A 16,655-nucleotide genomic window follows, 5' to 3' on the forward strand; every position below is an offset into this window, starting at 1 on the left:
TTCGCAGGGCCCGGGACAGGCAGGAGGGCTGAGGGACCTCGCTGGCCTCACCGGCCTCCGCAGTCAGTACCACACAGAGCACTGCCACCCACCTGGTGCTGGGGGCTTTTCCCTCAGTCGTCCTGGAAGAGCAGGATGAGGAGGAAGGATTCGAAGAAAAATAAATAGCTTTGGACATAAGGTCAGCATAAGGACATCACAGGAGAAAACATGAAAAGTTTAAGAAATGGGCTGTATAGGCTGACATCAGGGACTGGTCAGAATATTGATAGTTACTTTCTCAAAACTGGCATGGAAATGGTAATAAGTTATTTCAAAGGCAAAACATCTTGTTTTATTGTAAGATGGCAAAGTGGTAACAGAGCATAGAAATAGGTGCTTTGGACAGAAACATGTGAGCTAAATGGTCTTTGCAGCATATTCTATATACCCACTAAAAGGAAATGTATATTAAAGCTGATGGATGTAGGAGCATCCCTTGCTCTAAGAGGGAATGTTAACTTATCTCTCAATGAGATGGACAGTCAACCAGAGCCCCTGATCTGATACACTTCAAACTCTGTAGGTATACATATATGAGAGGCAGAAAGAGACTTGAAAGTTCAAGGCAAATACTGCAGATGGGGGGGGGGGGGGAGGTTGTTTGGTTGGGGGTTTTTTTGGTTTTTCATCCAAGCTCACATTTCCATTTACACTTGTTAGATTTAAGCACAACTGAAAATGTTCAAGAACTTACCCAAAGAACCTAAAAAGAGCCTCCTGGGCAACTCTCATAAATTTGAAGTCTAAAAATCAGATCCAGACTTCACTTTGGCAAGCACCTAATCTTAAGGAATATTACACCATGACAGATCTAACCTAGATCTAGAAAAGGCCTCTCTCTTTTCCCTCCCCAATAGTCCTATGTTTTGTTCTTTGATTTGTGTCAGGAGTTTCTCCTGCTCCCATAGCTATGTACTGTGAAAGTGTTCACACATCTCATTGAAGCAAGCAGAAGATACATTTAGTGCTGACACACAATTGCCCATTTTCTTCCTTTCTTGTTGTATTTTCATATCACAGAATTTTGGCACCAGCTGGTACCAGTTCAGATATTTTGAAATGAAAGCAGGCTAAGAAGAGACATTGGCAGAAGCCTCCATCATCTGGCCTCATCAGTTTTCAGTGTTTACAACAGCAATAAATGTGCTGTAAAGGGGCAATAGCCCTCTTGATGTCAGAGGAATGTATATACAGAAGGAGAGGAAGAACAATCTAAATTTAGCTAGCAGAAAGGAGACATCTGCAGCATTTTGATTGGTTTTGCTGACTGACAAAAATGTATTATTACAAAAATAAACTTTTTTTACTATTAAAGGAACCACTATGAAGAAACTATTTTTTTATATACAGTATTTGATGTTTCCAAGTCTTTTTTTATTTTAAATAAGAGATAATCCCATTACATACGGTCACTGTGCTGGGGATAGCGAAATAATCCCATATATAACACCCTGAGACAGCATTTCTCACTTGTTACTAATGCTCTAGGGAAAAAAAAAAAAAGAAAAAAAAGAAAGAAAGAAAACATCAAAGAGGGGGTCAGGATGATGGATCAGCAAGTCAGGAAGCAATTAGGTGAGCTTTATTGTACCTCAGAGAATGATGTTGCTTCCCGGCACTTCTGTTTCTGTTCTAGGAGTGTATTTGCTGATTGAAAGCAGTTGAACCAGAAACACAGTATTAAACTTCAGTATGAAAAGTGGGTTTGAAATTCCAGCACATATAGAAAATATCCCATGAATGGAAAATTACTTTTTGCTAGCAACATTACAACTAGAGACAGTGTTGCAAAATTGTCCTGTGTTACACATCATCTTCTACAGGCTCCAGCTTCCAGGAAATTGTGTAGTTTCCTTGGAGGAGGGGAAAACTGAGTGTGAACCAGAGCATCATTTGTGCCACGACTTGAACAATATCATTTAAATCAAACTACTACAGGCAGCATACAGAAAAGCTTGTACTCTAAACTGTGACTGATGTGGTCAGTATAGAAGTCAGCATTATGCTTAACACGCCCTGGCTGTGCTCCAAAATGACCCTTGGCATAGGAACTCCAGGACAATTACACAAAGCAGCAGCCCATTGCCACTTTAGTCCTCAGATGCATCTGAGGATGTGACCAGTGGCCTTTTCCCACTGCCCTCAGATTTCCTTTAAAATCCCTTTTGCAGCTGCTGCCAGGAGTGTGCCTGGGATGTTCTGCTGGGATGGTCTCTGGCAGGGACAGGCAGCTTGTTGCAGCACACATACTGCTTAGGAGGGATGTGTAATACAGAACCAGGCAGCTTTTGGCAGCAGGGAGGCCGGCACAGCACAAGCTTTTCCCCTGGAAAACCTTCTATAACAGCTACCTGATCCTAGCCCATGCCATTTGTACATGGGGGGGAAAAGCAGCCCTGTGTCAGAGCCTAATAATCCCAGTTTCATAAACTATAGTGAAACAGAGATGATGTTTTCCCACTTTGAGAAACTATGCCAGAACTTGTTGGCAGCTGCCTGCTCTGGCAAGTGATCATAGTAGTGAGCCCTGCCACAGATTTGTACCTGATCCTACACCAGCTCCTACTCCTCAAAGCAGTCCAGCTGCCACTTTAAAAATGGCTCTTTCTGCTTTAGAAACTTCACCTGGTCAGCTGGCACCACACTACAAGGAGCAAGAATGCTGACAGGCTTCTTATGTTTTGAGGCAATCACAATTTGGCCACAGGCAGGGCAGCAGGACATGGGGGGATTGACTTCATGCCAGCTACCTGGTGAACCCCTAAGTCCCACTGGAGCCAGCTGACAACGTGGACTTCTCAAACTGGCAGTGGCAGTGGATGTGTTGCAGATGATGTCCCACACAGTAACTGGAGAGGTATAATGAACTCAGAACAGGAGACTTCAAAAACCATTCCCTAGATTCACACACAATGTCAATCAACACAAGAACACCAAGAAAAAATGACAGCAGACATCATCACATGGCAAGAATTTACAGTAATTAGTATGGCCAAAAAAATACAGTAGTTACAAGCTGAGACAAATTCCATTACAACATAAGGTAGAATAGATTAAATAAATACAGGTACATCTGTTCATAATTAAAGATGGACACTGTTGTATAAGGTGAAATATTTCTAGAATACTATAATTATAGTATTAATTTTAGTAAAAAGAAATGCTGACTGTTGAAGAATAAAGAGTAAAGCTCAAGACATTTTTATGTGGGGCTTACTAATGAAAGAAAACACAAGAACAATAAAATTGGTGCTCTCTTGATTGTCAGATTAAGTGTCCAAAGTCACCATACAAAGTAGATGATTTGTCTTATTCATTCAGAACTGGGAGTTGATGCTCATGAAAAGATCTCTGACAGCTGCAGAAAAGCTTTCACTTCCCTGCAAACTCAGTGCAATGCTTCACAGCTAACTGGGGAAGCAATGAAACTAATGAAGCCTCATTTTCCCTGCTTAACAAGGAATGAAGCCTGAGTGAAGTTAGCTTGTTCATTATGCCTCCACTCATCTGGATTCTCTGATGTCTGGTAAGTTTGGATCGTGTGCCAGAGCCTTACCTTCCAGGAGCTGTCTTTTCAGAAGAGCACCTTTTCGTTATCATCTGTAATTTTGTGGATTATAAGAGATGCAAATAACTTCTTGTAGAAGCATTCTACTTGAATGAAAACGTGGAATGGTAACATGTCCTTTTTTCCCTGCAAAAGCTATTATATATGGAAAATTTTCATGAGGCCACTAAAGACTGATGATACACTCATACAGTCTGCAGTTACTCTGTCACATAATCCTAGGAGCCAAGTGCCTGTCATAGGTACTGCTAATAGCTGAAATATCAGCTCACTTTTGTCTATCATCTTCACTCTCATGGGTAAAATAAGTTGCTGCCTGTTACATGGGATCTTCAGTTGTTAAAATCATAGTTTTATTTTAAAAAATCACAGTTCAGCAAATTTAATTAAGCCTACTCAATGGAATTCTTATGGGATTATCTTACACATCTCTGCTTATTTATTTTTTTTTAATACAGACAAGTCAGTTTCCCCAGTAACACAATCTTCATAATTTTAATTTGTGAACTGTATATCCAGTTTGTCCTCATAACTGAAACTTGTCTTAGGTTAATTCGATCTCCATCAGAACACAAGGATGTCTTTATTCTTAGCATTAGAGAGTCCAGCTGGGCATGCCTAGTAGATGAACATGCTCCTGTTTACAGGGAGAGTAAGAGAAAACTGGACTTCTTTTTGTCTAAAAGACTATTTATTTTCCCTATCATTGTGCAGTTTGTGGGTGCTGATGTTGTTTGACCTCTTGTTCAATTAGGGATTGAGTGCCATATGTATACAGCAAAGTATTCTTTCTTTTGCTCTCGTAATAAGATTTATCCATCGAGTGAGTTTTACTATTCCAGCAACCTCAGGAACTAGAGCATTATAAGAAATATGAGTCTTCTATTTCCTTATTTAGAATGTTTTATATAAATATATGTACCCAATGTGTAGAAGAGTGCAATTACAATTTTTATAAACAATTAAAATTCAGTGCCTGGCTGCTAATGCTCCAACATCTTCTGGAAGGCTGCAAAACATCAAAAACAAAAGCATACAAAACAATATTAATTATAATTGTTAACAATTACTGCCAACATAACATGCATAAACCTAGACTATCTTCCTCCACACTTTCTATAATCAGGGCTGTGTTATATAATATCAGCTTAACAGCTTCTTAGTTGACTTCCTGATGTAAAGATAAACATCATTATATAACCTGCCTATTTTAACTTTCCTAGTCAAATTAAGCAGAGAGGTTGGTGTGTTGTATGAAGTGACTTTGTCTGTGTGAAAACCTGATGCAAGAAATAAACCTTCAAAGAGCGTGTTAGGGGCCCTTGAGAAGTGTTTTCCTGGGAGGAAGGCAGCAGTTGCTGTGGGGTTTGCCTGACTAAATGTTAAGGATGGTGTTTAGAAGTAAATTTGTGGATTTTTATATGATCACATTATCCAATTAAAACAACAGCTACTAAAAATAAACTAACTCCTCACATCCTATGAAAATGTAACAGATGCCCCCAAAATAGCCAGGCACTCCAGACAAAGCACAAGAAAGGGTTATTAAACCTCACTGTGGGATTCAAACACAGGCTATGTAAAGTGGCACCTTCTCCTAGAAAGGGCAGAAGCCACTCTCACTCTATGGAAATGGAGTAAATATCATGGAAGTGCTTTTTCTCTATCTCTGTGGCACAGACCCCAGCATGCCTTGAAACAGAGCTGCTAACCATAGCTCAGTTTAATCTGCTGATTTTCACCACCCTGGAGTACAAACTGGTGTGCCTGAACCACACGATCCTGCAGCCCAGCAAAATGACATCACAGCATATCACATCAAGACACTTTTGTTTTGCCACCCCAAACAATGCAGTGTTTGTAGCAGGAAGCATGGGACTGTGCCCAGCATTATGCCTCTTGCACAAGGGTGAGAGATACGTGCTTTGCTATCACCACATTGTCCATCATTTGTGCACCTGAAAAGACAAAAAGTCTTTGTATTTTGGGATTACAGACACATGTACCACTTAGATTAGGTGAGTGGGAAAAATAGAAAGGGAGTTTGGCAGTGATTTTTATAGGAGTCAAAATCGTACTTGTTTCAAAGCTAAAAGTCACTCTCCAAATAAACTGTTTTGTTGCAACGTATTAAGACGTTCTACTTCACACCAAACACTGAGTATTTCTGAACATTGCAGAAATACACTGAATGTGTGGAGCTCTTATAGTAACCCCTCTCTCTCCTGGAATGACAGACAGCTAAATTTGCTTAAAATTCCTTCTTCCTGTGCTAACACCTACATTTGAGCTCACCCAATAACTGGAGAAATACATATCTGAGGGTGACTAGCAGGAGCACAACCAGCAGACTGCTGACTTGCCCTTCACAATTGTGGCTCCATCTGTAGCATTCTCCCTGTTACTGGCTGCAAGCTGGACTATGGGTACACAGGGCCCAGGCTTCCCATCTCCTGCCCTGCCATACTCCCTGCTCGTTGAGATTGTGGAAGTTTTCTGCAGAGATCACTTGAGAGGAGGATTTACTCAAGTCAGCATAAATTGGCCCTCCTGGCTCACTGGTGGTGAGCAGGTAATTGAATTATCAGGCACACCTTCCCTTTAATGGTTTTTGTTTGTGTAGATTATTTGGGAGGATAAAAGCAAGTATGAACCACAGATATGTGAAGGAAAAGAGTGGTGTTAAAATGGAATGCAGCTGGAAAATTCAAGAAAAAATTTAGTCTTGTTTAGAATTAAAGGGAGAGGCTGCCAGTGACTGAAGCTGAGGGGTGAGTCCTCCAGTGTCCCAATGAACTGCAGAGTTGGAACAGTGAAGAAACCTGGGAAACTGTCCAGCTTGCAGGGATCTACCAATAAAGAGGACCTAGGGGCTGCAGGAATTGCCCACAGTTAATGGATCCTGCCCTTCACTCACTCCAGGAGTGAGCATTCAGAGGTACTCAAATCCTGCAGCATCCACACAGCTTTTCTGATATATTTTGATATGTGTTTAGGTGAAGAAAATCTTTATAAACCTGCCCTTTTTTCACAAAAGTCAGTCTTACTGACTCTAAAATAAGTTATCAGAGTTCAAAGTCCTGTTACTGACTCAAAAGCAGATTCTTGTTTGTCCTTTCAGTAAATCCTCTGCAGTAGATAACTCATTTAAGCTTTGTTGCTTCTATATCCCTTATCTTGCCCCAATTTTTTAATCAAATACTGTTGCAAGCTGAGGTAAATGAAAATTTTAACATTTGCTGGTTGTAAGTTCCCAAAGAGGTTACACTAGATTCCCCAAATCAGAACTACTTCTGAATACACTAAGTGTTCTGCTGCTGCTGGCAAAGCTGCATGGACAGCTAACTTCTCCAGATGGATCTAAGGGTTCAACTAGATGCTCCAGAAATCTACAGGGAAGCTGGCTGCAATAATCAAGCATGTACACTCAGAGACAACATGTACTGTAAGGCTATTTACTACTGATATTCCAGTCCTTCTATTCCTTTTGTTTGCTTTTTGTCCTCAAAATACAGCATTTCTGGAAGCAATCATTCAACCTTCCTTATTTTTAGATTTTTATTACTGGGAGAAAAAATTCTTCCACTATGCACAATTGTGACTTTTGCAAGGTAAAAAGTGATATCACCAGAGGCTACACCACACTCCTCAGCCCTGCACTACTGCAACAGCAGAGAGTGTTGAGTAACGGGTTTGTCCGATACCAAGACTGACTCATAAGGACAAGAAAAGCTGGAAGACAGGTGTATGCTTGCAAGTCTTGTCCCATTTTTCTGATAATTTGGAAATAAAACATTAACTTCATGGTGTGCAGACCTCTGTCCTGGAATGGTTTGTATTTATGTATTTGCTTAATGCTGAAATCAGTGAAGTTTCTTTAAATGGATGCAGAGATTATGTGGACTAAGATTTAGAGGTACAATGTTTTCCTTTTTCTTTCACCAGTATATATTTTATACTTCACAGAGACAAGCTGATAGAAGAAGCATGCGATGACATGAAAAGCTGTAGCAAAAAAACCACTGTGAATTTGGAATAGTGTAGAGATCAAAGTCATAGCAGGCAGAAGAGAGAGCCAAGAAAAAAAAACAGTCAACAAAAAGAGTCAACAAAGTGAGCCCTTACTAAGGCCATGAAAGGGGAAGATAATTGGCAGGGACCTCAGGAATGAGATTTACAGCAGATCAGGGCCGTACTGATGGTCCTCACAAAACCTTAGTGAGACCTACCTAGAGTTCCACATAACCATGGCCATCTGTGTTCAGCTAAGGTGAATTTGCACTAGAAGGTGGCAGAGCAGGAAACCTGAGAATTCCAGAGTGGACAGCCTCACAGGGTGCCTTCAGGTCAGTAAGGCTATTGAACAAAAAAGAACAAAGGTCCCCAGAAAGCTTCCTGGGACAAGAGCAGTGAGGTTTGGGGCTGCTTCCAACTAGAAAAGTGAAGACAAGTCATTGAGCTGGTTTCAAGGTGGGACTTGATCAGTCACACATCACTATAGAGTGAACACAGTTCCTCTCTGAGCACTTGGTGTCCTTTCCATCTCCTGGAGGCTTGGGGTACTCACAGACTGGATCACGTATTTAAATAGAAAAGTAAACTTCACAGCCAGATTTGGGCTGCATCTATGCTGAAATTGCTCTACACTGAAGGAAAACAGTGTACAACTATTTAAATTTTGGGTTTGCTTCATTCCAGCACACTCTTTTTCATTAAGAGTTTCTCCTGGGCCTTTATTCTTGACATTTCTGGTGTCCTCTGGTAGGTGGTTTTGGACAGTGTGCAGCTTCAAGACTGAAGTCGAAAGTCAGGGGTTCTGAGGACTATTCTGATTGCTGAGGACATCTCTAACATAGCAAAACACTAGATGAGCTCCTCCAAGGTGAAAGGGAGGGGACAGGGTAAAGCCTCTCATAGCTTTGGGTTTGGTTTTTTACTGCTTTATATTTATTCTTATCAAGGATAAAATAGAAACCGCTACTGACAAAAAATAGTATTCTGCTCACCAAAGCTGCACTGAATTTACATTTCTGCTTTAGGACAGATGAGAAATTCCAGGCCTGTGCCCTAAGAGTAGGCTTAAGAGAAGGACTCAGTCCACCATCATTGGTCTGGATTCAAGGGTGACTTCTCAGCTTCCTAATCAGAAATAGCTCAGTATTCTCACAGATCTGGCATCATGCAGATGTAGAGCATGACTTCTATTTCAAAACCTCACTAAGGATTTATTCAATTATTAATTAAAATTCATTTGGTTATGATTATTACATGCTGGAGGAAGCATCCAGTTTCATTGCAAACAGTTCATTTAAAATCTCTGAAGGCATTTCATCATGGAAAACAAAACTAGCAGTCAAAGAAAGAAAACCTTATCATTATGTATGGCATTACATTACAATTCAGAAGGGATTATCTCTGATTCTACTCTCTTTAACAAATACAAGGAAACATGCTGGCTGTTTTAATTATTGTTTGCTAAGGCTATTTATGCAGGGTGCAACTTCAGTGTAGTTCCAGTGAATTTCTGATGCATCTGTGCCTCTGCAGATTTTATTTTTGTCTGCTTTGGCTAAATGTAACTAAAAATGAAAATTTTGTGGCTAGTCTCTGCAGAGCAAGCCACATGCTCATATTTACATCAGAAGCAGCCCATACCTTCAAGGAATTAGCAACTGAGGTGTGCTAATTTTTATATCTGTGGCTAGAATTAGCTGCTAGATACCCATTGTGTTTGTTTTATGTATAGACCCACAGAACTGAAAGCATCAAAACAATGTTGCATGGGTATAAAGCAACCTCAACTCTTACTTGATTCCTTAGGTGAACTCCTTGAGTTTCTGCAGTTACTCAGGAAGAATTCAGTCCTGCTGCTCCCCTGCTCCTCACTGCCCCGACTCCCCAGAACTCTGCTGGCTGCAGCCACACCAGGGAGGGGACAGGAGGACATCCAACCCTCAGCCCTCACCATTTGGTCTAGCCCCCAGTAAGTTTAACCTTTCCACACAATACAAATACTTGCTGCTTTTTAAAATCTTACAGCAGGTAATTTCTGTAAACTCTTTGGATGGTTGGAAAGTACATGTACTTTTGAGAATGTGGAAAACGTAACACTCCCCTGCAGATTTTACCACCTCATACATGGACCAACTCCATTTCATTGCTGGTGGCTGCAGGGGAAAGCAGACTTCAGGCCCAGGCAGCCAGACTCCAATGCCTCACAAAAGCATCTCTGCTAAAGCCAGAGAAATCACTGCACAGTCAGAGTGAAATCATCAGCCTTGGTCCATGACAGTTTCAGCTCTGATATATATTGAAAGCAGAACACTGGTTTTTATTTTACAGACCCCTAAAATCTTTTCAATATCTGTGCAGAGCTGGGGAGTCATCTCTAAGGTAATGAAACAATAGGTTTGGTTTCTTAGTGCACTTTTATCATACAAAAAATTTACAAAAGCAGTCCATCCTACAGAGATCTACAGACCATTTGAGGAACACCAACAGAAGGAAAGATGAGGTGCCATTTGGGAAGTGCAAATGAGTCCCTGCTAGTCTGTAGATGGAGTACCACGAGCCAGCCGGGACCCAGAGTGTCCAGCCTTATCATTTCTATCTCAAGCCCGCTGCTCCTGGTGGCCTCATCCTGGAAAGCTGTAAGGAGACACCACCATTCCCTGGGAGTTACTGAGAGGCTCAGCTGGAGATCAAGCTCCCCTAAATAGCCAAGACCAGTTAAGCTCCGAGGCTGAACCAGCGGCAGCCTCAGAAGCGCCGCCGAGGCAGGGAGCAGCTGGGGCAGGCCTGCAGGCAGTGTGATGTGCTGCTGCCACAGAGCTGGCCCGGGGCTGGCAGGGCAGCAGGGCCCTCGGAGCTGCCAGAGGCTTCCTGGGACACAGGCACCCACTGGAGCATTCCTTTTCTGTAAGCAGACTCTGCCAGAAACAACCTCTAAACCTTCTTCTTCTCACTGAGGAGTATATTACATGGGCTTGGATCTGTTGTACTGATCCCTCCAGCAGCCTTTGCAGAACAAACCTTCCCAAAAACAGCCACTCAAGCTCATTTCTGTTGCTTGTGCAAAAGCATACATTCAGAGAGGAAATTTTGTCTCTACTTACTCAACTCCTTATTCCTCCTCTTATTAGCTAGCACACTGCTGCCAGTATTTCAAGCAGCTGCCTATTGAGTGGTGAGTTTCCATCTGCAGGCAGAACAGCTCGCAGCAGTGCTGTGTCAGAGGTTCACCACCCCAGAACCCTCTGCACTGAAGTAGCTTTCAGTGAAGCCTTCTCTTGAAGCTCTCCTGTCCTCTCATGTTCCTTTAGCTCTGCTCTTCACATTCCTGATCTATTTCCATGGAACATACCTCCTGCATTTTGCATACGTACACGTGTATATGCTGCATGCACTTTATACCACTATATACACCTTGTAGCTCACTGAAATAGTGTTAAAACTCATATTTTACCAATATTGTTTGACTAAACACTATACAGCAAATTATCTAGGTTTACTATCACATTTTGAAAATATCATGGGGTTCTTTTGTTATTCTGGGAGTGAATTTTTTTAAACAGTAACAGTCAGAATGAAGGGTGGGACGGGTATAAATTAGCAGTGCTTTTGTTTGCAGTTTTCCAGGTCACACATGCTTCTCAACAGTACAGGAACAGGAACATCCCTGCCTGTACTGAGCAGTGTTTTGAGGTGGGTAAATAAAGCAGCACAGTCTCTCACAGAGGGTGAAGCAGCCTGATTGTTTGCTCTAATTAACATTAGTGGCAATTTTACTAAGCTAAATTACAACAAGTTCTCTACAGACTCAGACTGCTGCTTCCAGCTGTACAAAACACTCATACATACTTCTGACAATTTTCCTTGCTCTATAAGGCCACAGAATCAGCATTTGGTTGCAGAATATCTATGAGGAGACATAGATGTTTTTAGTGCAAACAGTCAGCTCACACACTCCATGGCAGAACAGTCAATCTACACATTCCTTCCCCTTCAACTGCTTGTGAGATTATTCTGTTAAACATCCAACACTGCCTGCATTTGGCCTACAGCTGCAAAAGTAGCAGTTTCAGGCAGGCTGGTTACATCATTCCATGCTGCTGCAGCAAACCTTGGGGCTGCTGGTTTTAATTTGTGCTATAATGCATCTTCAGTATTGGCCCATCATAGTGGAAAGAGAAAAAATTTTTACTTTTGTCAGCAAAAGCAACAGGCAAAGTTTACACATCACCTGTGCTGTCCTAAGGCGGCAAAATTATCTTGTCATGAGATTGATAAAGGGCAGATAGACTTGTCTGAGGCTGGAGTCCCTGCAGCTGAGGAGCTGAAGGAGCATAAAAGCAGACATCTCCCCCAACCCTGCTGCCCTGGGTCAGTCCCCAGAACACCCTGGGTGACCCAAGTGTGCTCCATCTGTGCCATTCCTCAGTGCTGCAAAGTCTTGTCAGGGGCCCCAAAGTACTCACATCCCACTGAAGGCAGCACTGCAGCTGCCTTTGGACACAGAAACACACCAAGGGTCAGCAGCCATCAGGTACGGCCCTGTCAGAGCAGAAGGAAAGAGTGGCAGCCCAAGAGTGTTGGACTTCCTGCTCCTAAAGCCCTTCTCTCAACTTTTTCAGTTTAATGCCATCCCAGACAGCTGCAGCCAGTGCTCTGCTCTCAAGATTCAATTTCCTTCAAAATAAGAAGTGCCAGTGTATTACCACCCATGAAACTAAAAACAGAATAGAAAAAAAATGATACATATGTAAATCCTTATACATAACTGTCTAAAGTTCTTAAGAGATTGCATGGAAAAGAGACATGGAAATTTCACAGATTTTCAGATGACTCAAGGGGCATCCAAACAGTGACTGTGACTCATGGACTGCGTAGGCACATCCAGGTATGTGGGTAGGACTCTGGAAGCCATATGGTTTCCTGCAGGAGCTGAATATCAGCACAAGCAGTGCTGGGGAGAAGAAATGTGACGTTTTATCACATAACAAACTACTTAGGCACTGTCTGTCCAAGAACTGCTAATGCAGGGGAGCCTGGTAAGGGCTGGCTCCCACCAGCACTGCAGAATGGCATGGCTTCTTTAAAGAGTGGGATCTATTTACAGGAAACTCTTTAGAACACTATGAAATTTAAGGGGGTAAAAGGTAATTATATTCCAAGATAATTTGATTTTTTTGAAACTGGTCTTTGAAGACCTCTCTATAGGAGGCCACAATCTGGCAGAAAAGGAACATTATATGGGACTCTGGCAATATTTAGGCTTTGTGAAAGCAGCTGGAAGCAATTTCATGTGAACTTTAACAATGTTTAAAAATGCACAGCCAAGCTTGGAACCAGAGCAAGATACCTACCCCACAGAGCCAAAGGAGCTGTACCTGCTTAGCTGTGCCTAAATGTGCTGTGAAATACTGCAAGGAAGTATCCAGGAGAACTCCCCCAGCCCAAGAAGGGACATGCTGTAGTTGTCACTGCCGGGCACTGCGCAGTACAGACACACTCTGCTGAGGATGGGGGAAGTACAAAAAGCAGCTACACCACCAGGGAAAGTCTGTACCCACCTCCCACCTCTCCCAAGAGCCACAAGAATTTACAAGGTTGTTTTCCTTCAGGGGAAAAGAACAAGGAGGTAAAACAGAGACTTTGTGGATTTTGTGGCTTGACACAAGGAGTATGAGGCAGGGCAGATCCTTGACAACCAAAAGTGTGAATGTGTGTGTGTAAGAGTGTGTAAGAGTGAATGTGTCTGACTGTGTGATTGTGTAAAAGTGTGTCTGAGTGTAAGAGTGTGTGTGGCATATTGACAGCTACAGCCTGTCATTCATTTCCAGCAAGGCAAAAGAAAATTGAAGAAAAAGACTGGATATTTTTCCCAATATTCTTACAGCAAATTCTTCCCCATTCTGGAGCCCAAAAAGAAACTGAAAAGGAGGGGTTAAATAGCAGCTGCTGTTATGACACTCAAAAGGAGACTATTTTTAGTTAATAGTCAGTATTAATGCAACACAGAATCTGGTGGACATGGTGAATTTGCTCATACAGCTTCGGTCTGACCTCTGACATGAGCAGGAGACAGGTGAGAAGACCAGAATGAATTCATGTTTATTTTGTCAATCAAAGGTACCTGGGGACAAGGGGCTTGCATCCTGCTCCAGATCTAATGGTATTGAGTGCCAGGAGATGGGACATCCTTACTTATGCTCACAGCAAACCTGATCTGCTGCAGAGCTGGGGTCACACCTTCTCTGCACAGCACAGGTCCTTGGAATCCCTTTCCAAAGAAAACTCCCACAAAAAATGGAGCCTGTTCTACCTGAAAGCATGAAAAAACCTGGGGAAAGCCTGTGTAGTGAGATGCAAATCGCTTTTTGAGATCTGTGCTTAAAGAGAAAATCACTCTGTGGCATTTGACCCAGGGCATGTCCATCTCTGTGGCTTTCCAAGTGCAAAACATTTCACCAAAGTGGAGGAAACACAGATAACATAAAGTTATACTCTCTTTTTGGGGTGAAAATTTTCCTGATAAATACATGTAGAGGAGGTGAGTGCTGCTTTTATGTTATAGCAGCTTCAGTGAAGTAAAACAGAGACAACCATCTTGATCTAATAATACACGGGAAAAACTGGAATGACAGAAATAAAACACCCGTCTCTGGGTTGTCAAAATATCTGTGCTGATATGGGAACAGGCAGGAAGACAGCAGAGGGAGAACAGGCTACAGAAACTGTGATCAACCATGAAAATCTGCTTCCAAAATCTGTTAAAAAAGTACAGACTCTGAGCAGTGAGCCCCATGTTCAGGAGTTGATTTGGATGTCTATCCACTATATCTTGTTGGCCTCTGCAGGAGTAGCATTCTCTACTTTGGGATATACTGCTGATACTGCATTGGCAGGAGTCTCTCAGAGAATTGCTGCTCCATCATTTACTTCGTGGATGTAGAGAACATGTCCAGCTACCTGGACAACTATGACACCTTAAAACCTTGTAATTTCAGGACAATTAAGGTAAAAACTGAGACATTTTCTCACATTTTAGAAATCTGCTAGATCTGCTTGAACAGGACCTGTCTCCCAGCAATGGGCAGGGAGGGAGGAGGGAAATACTCCTTGGCAGAAGCACTTCTGATGTGGGAAAGAGATACTATGCCATGTATTACCTCTTGCTCTGCCCCAAAATGAACTTCCTCCTGGCTGCCCTTCTCTGGCACATCACAGATGTCCTTGTCATCCACCATCTGAGCCAGTTTATATCCAGGACACTTCAGGCACACACAAAGCAGGCAATTACCAGCAGTGTGTGAAGTGAGTACAAACTCAGGTGCTACATCCAGTTCACTTGTAGTGAATGCACTTTACATTTCATTCTTGACTTGGCAAGATCAAGCCTTGTATACAGAAGCAAGTCAAGAACTACTAAATAGACAAGCACTGAAAGTCTTATGTAGCTTTTAGATGTTAATCTTTTCCCAGAGTAAGCAATTAATTAATTTCAATTTAACATAATAAAGATGTCTGTGTAAGAGCTTGAACATAACTGATCATGAAATAAACATAATCTAATTCTATCTCACTGATACTGCAATTATCTGCACAAGCAGCTGGCTGGTCAGCTGGATCCCTGCCTCCTCTGGAAGGGCAGAGCACTGAGCTCTGCTCCAGGGCTGGCACATTCTCTAAGCAGCAACCTGGCATGCTACCTCATCCCAGGGGTCAGAGACCTCCCCAGTGCAATGTGGATCTCCTGGAGGGATTTCACTACAGCAGCACAGCCCAGGAAGGGTAGAAGTGGAGAGTCAGAAGGGATGTCAGATCTTTTTAAGAGAAAATTCAACTGAAGTCTAGTAGGTGCCTGGATGGAGGCTCAGGTGCAGGTGCTCCAGGTGCTCTTTGCATCATAAGGAAAAGTGAGAGAAATGCTGGGTTGGGGTAGAAAGGCAGTGGGCATGCTGTGATCCCCCCTCACTGCTCCTGGGAGCAGCCCAGCAGGCACCAACCTTGCAGCTGGTCAGGCTGGCACAGGGGCCACACGTGCACGGATGGCAGGACACAGAGCAGGTTTCTGTGGCATACAGAAGCTCTGGGCTCTCTTCTTCTGCACTCCCCAGTGGTGACTTTGGCTTGGGGGACCAAGCCCTGCAGGCACCCCAAGCCCTGGTGCTGCTGCACAGAAAAGAGCTCTGTGTATCTGTGCAAGACATTGGGACTAGGGCTTTGGGTGCTGTGAAAAAGATCAGAGCAGCCTGTGATGTGGGCAAAAGGCTTCTCTTGCAACTTCTGTGGCAAGTTAATTGCTGTTGATTACAAACCCAGTGCAATCTTGTTAATTTGCAACACGGGACAACAGCCATTTAAGAGAGCAGCAGTGCTGCATCCAGCTCCTCAAGCACAAAATTCTCACATTATTGAACAGCATGGTACAGGGCTTTTAAAGAAACAAATAGGATGCACACCTGGTAAGGGCCAGGAGGACTGGAGAGACAGATAAAAGCTACTTGATTAGTAACAGGAGGTGTTACACTGCATCAGATGTTCTGCAGTGGCACCTTGCTCTCCCAAAGGCCAGGTCCCTGCTGCTCTGGGCAGTGCAGGCAGAAGAGCTGCTGTGCTGTGTCCTGCTCCTGGCACCTGCTGAGGAGCCTGTGGTGCAGCTGAACCTCTGAGCTGTCTCTCATCTGTACTGCAGGAGCAGTCCTGTCCCTTTAGTTTGGCAGAGGAAGGAGGTGACCTGAGTGAAAAGGTGACTTGAGCAAGGCCAGCAGCAGAGCCACTTGCCAGGCTCCGTTGAATGCATGACCAAGATCTGGACAGTGCCCCAGGTTTTCTCCAGGGCAGGGACAGTTCTTTTGCAGCTGGATAAATGTTTACAGCCTTTATGCACAACAGCATTTCAGGTGACACTCTAAAATTCTGCCAGAGCAAGAGAAAGAGCTGCAACTCCTCAGTTAGAGCCTTCAACAACTCTGACAGAAGGACAAAAAAGGGGAATGGGATAAATGCAGGCTGCACCAAAGCAGGGCAGGAGATGTACATT

At 42.9% G+C, this 16,655-nt stretch overlaps 1 long non-coding RNA gene across 1 annotated transcript; it reads right to left on the bottom strand.

The window, feature by feature from the left end:
• Nucleotides 1-635: 635 nt before the first annotated feature.
• Nucleotides 636-15,297, bottom strand: LOC144246790 (uncharacterized). The gene is made up of 3 exons (XR_014957383.1): nucleotides 12,088-15,297; nucleotides 11,471-11,528; nucleotides 636-4,619 (listed from the first exon to the last, which is right to left on the bottom strand). It is a non-coding gene; the product is annotated as an uncharacterized LOC144246790 (long non-coding RNA).
• Nucleotides 15,298-16,655: the final 1,358 nt, after the last annotated feature.

This window comes from Lonchura striata, chromosome 9 (assembly GCF_050655825.1).
Source record: "Lonchura striata isolate lonStrDom1 chromosome 9, ASM5065582v1, whole genome shotgun sequence".
Taxonomy (NCBI): Eukaryota; Metazoa; Chordata; class Aves; order Passeriformes; family Estrildidae; genus Lonchura; species Lonchura striata.